At 33.1% G+C, this 3,364-nt stretch overlaps 1 pseudogene; it reads left to right on the forward strand.

The window, feature by feature from the left end:
* Positions 1 to 446: 446 nt before the first annotated feature.
* On the forward strand, positions 447 to 2,813 carry LOC110771939 (beta-glucosidase 12-like; annotated as a pseudogene).
* The last annotated feature ends 551 nt before the right edge of the window (positions 2,814 to 3,364 follow it).

Here is a 3,364-nt window from a genome sequence, read left to right on the forward strand (position 1 = left end):
TCCATCTCCCACAACTCTTTAACATTCCGTCTTTACCAGCGTAAAATCCTCCCCCTTCTTGCGTTGACTCACTTGACCGTGCACAATCTCAGGTCTCTTAGTCTCAATCTTCTCATTGGCCAATTCAAGCTTCAGCAACACCGAGAGCGGAACCGCCTGATGATTCTCATTCTTGTTGGACATTGTTCATCCACACCCAAACACCTCAACACAGTCTCAATATCCTCCTCCTACATCCACTAATCTTCCATCTCCGATTCTCAAACCAAATCCTGAAAAACAAAGCCACCAAAAATACACACAAGTAAATCAAACTGTGTTTCGTGCATTCTCCAATCTAATCATCGATCTCATTAATCTAATACGAAATCTAATCTTCCCTATAATGTTTAGCTCTTTCTCATCAAATGTTTTATTGTTATGCACTGTAGGAAAATGTGGGGATTATGAAGAATATGGGGTGGGATGCTTATAGATTCTCTATCTCATGTTCAAGATTATTACCAAGTAAGTTCATCCACATCCTCACATTTGGTTGTGACCAATCGTCAATATTTCTGCCTTCATGTTGATTTTAGCTTAAGTAATGTGTCCAAGTTGTCTACCTAATAATATAACAAAGATTTTTGTTTCAATTAAAATAATTAATTGAAATAACTGAAGCAAAAATAATTGTTTTTTCAAAGATAAATTAAATAGAAGTCGAAGTTCAAGTTTCAACATATAATCCAACTTTTTTAAAGTTAAGTTTAAATTGTATCGGTGCACTTATTTCTTTATTTTCTGGTTTTGTATTAATTATTAGATGGAAAGTTAAGTGGAGGAGTGAACAAGGAAAGAATCAAATATTACAACAATCTCATCAATGAGCTCTTACGCAATGGTGAGTCATCCCACCTCACATGATCAATAATTTATATAATAACAGTTTCATGCACTCATTAAAAAAAAAACTCGTTTTATCAAACTTATAACTCGCTTTTATTGATCATGCTATTTATAGGTCTAATGCCATTTGTGACACTCTTCCATTGGGATCTTCCCCAAACTTTAGAAGACGAATATGGTGGTTTCTTAAGCCCTCATATTGTGTAAGTGAAGAAATTAGTCCTCTGAATCGTATTAATAATTTAATTAATAAATAAAATTATGATATTTACATTCTGAAATGTGTATATACAACAATCATTTTCAAGATTACGCAGAACTTTGTTATAAGGAATTTGGTGATCGAGTAAAGCATTGGAGCACACTGAATGAGCCATATACCTTTAGTAACTTTGGTTATGCAATCGGGTCTCATGCGCCGGGACGATGCTCCACTTGGCAGCAGCTAAACTGCAGCGGGGGAAATTCATCTACTGAACCATATTTAGTAACACACCACCTGCTCCTTGCTCATGCAGCTGCAGTAAAATTGTACAAAAATAAATATCAGGTACAATTGATTAGTTTTTTTGTTTGTCATAATATTGGATTCTAAATTGCAACAAAAGAGCAACTACTTTATTTTTTTGTGACTCTAAAACAAACAAACTATATGTTCTTGTGCAGGCATCTCAAAATGGAGTGATAGGGATAACACTGGTGTCGCATTGGTTTGAGCCCCTATCAAAAGAAAAAGAAAATAAAAATGTGCATTACGAGCTTTGGATTTTATGTTCGGATGGCAAGTGTATTTTGAATTTACTTATGAATAATATTGACTACTTACTAGCGAGCAATATATAATATAATGTCAAGTTAATGCTTGAAAATTTTACATTCTTATAGGTTTGTTGAGCCATTGACAAGTGGTGACTATCCTCAAAGCATGAGATCTCTTGTTGGAAGCCGATTACCAAAATTCACGAAAGAACAATCCAAGTTGCTAATTGTTTCATTTGATTTCCTTGGACTAAATTACCATGCTGGTTACTATGCAAGCGATGCACCTCAAAATAACTCTGTATATGCAAGCTACACAACAGATGCTGGCATTAATCTTTCATGTGAGTAAAAATTCAGAATTTAATTCATGCAATTTAAGTTTATAGACTAATTAGATTCTGATATTCATATGTGTTGTGGCAGCTGAGCGTAACGGGGTCTCCATCGGTTCAAAGGTACACATCAAATTACTAGATTATGCCTTTATGATTTTGACCATTAATCGTTTTGCACTTACAAATGTGACTCCTAAAAATCTAAATATCTTCAAATTTGGGTGCAGGGTGCTTCGGAATGGCTAAATGTTTATCCACAAGGAATTCAAGATCTTTTACTCTACACAAAGAAAAAGTATCACAATCCAGTCATTTACATTACTGAAAATGGTAATTATTTCTAGCCTTAAGTAATTGCATGATGAATGTTTCACATTTTTTGGTGTAAAACACACACAAGTAGTACAAAGTGTCTAAATTTTAAAATGTATTATATTGTAGGTGTGGATGAGTTCAATGATCCGAAATTATCACTTGCCGAAGCTCTTAATGATACCCATAGAATTGACTACTACAATCGCCACCTTCATTATGTTCAAAGTTCTATTGAGTAAGTGTATTAACAAATTCGTTTAGAATATATATATATGGTCTAGCTTTAGATTTTGAGTTATTGATTCATATTATTGACATAAATATATTTAATTTCTTTTTAGCAATGGTGTCAAAGTGAAGGGATCCTTTCCGTGGACGTTGCTAGACAACTTTGAAAGGAGTTCGGGATATAGTGTTCGATTTAGTATTACCTATGTAGATTACAACGATAGGCTTAAAAGGTACCCAAAACTCTCGGCGCACTGGTTCAAAAGTTTCCTTGAGAAGTACTGAAAACTTCAAATCATATTCGTCATTCAATATTTGTATTTAATTCAATAATGTGAATAATTTATGTATGTACAATAATTCTAGAGATTCCAAATTTATGTACATACAAAATTTGAATTCCAAATTTGTGTACATACAATAATTTCAGTTTTAGTCCTTGTATCAGATTAAATTTCCATTAAACCCTTGTGTAAAATTAAACATTGATTTTTAGTCCTTTCATGATTGTCAACATGCTCATAATTATGAAACTAATTTGTTTGTAGTTCTTTGACTGATTGTTCCTAATTTTCATCAATTTGTTTAAATTCCATTGTACTATGACCATAATACCACAGTGACAAATTTTTTTCTGAAATTTAGAGGCTACAGTACGGCTCAGGATATATGGCTTGAGTCACAAGCGCGTATGCGCAAACTGATCACTAATTGGACTTGAGGCTCAACCTTAATGACCCAAATTGTCTATTTTAGAATCTCATAAAACATAATCCTAACAAAAAAATAATCAATCACATTGGAAATTATCTAATTATTTAGTCATGGTCAAATTG

Source organism: Prunus avium, chromosome 6, assembly GCF_965620075.1.
Source record: "Prunus avium chromosome 6, drPruAviu1.hap1.1, whole genome shotgun sequence".
Lineage (NCBI taxonomy): Eukaryota > Viridiplantae > Streptophyta > Magnoliopsida > Rosales > Rosaceae > Prunus > Prunus avium.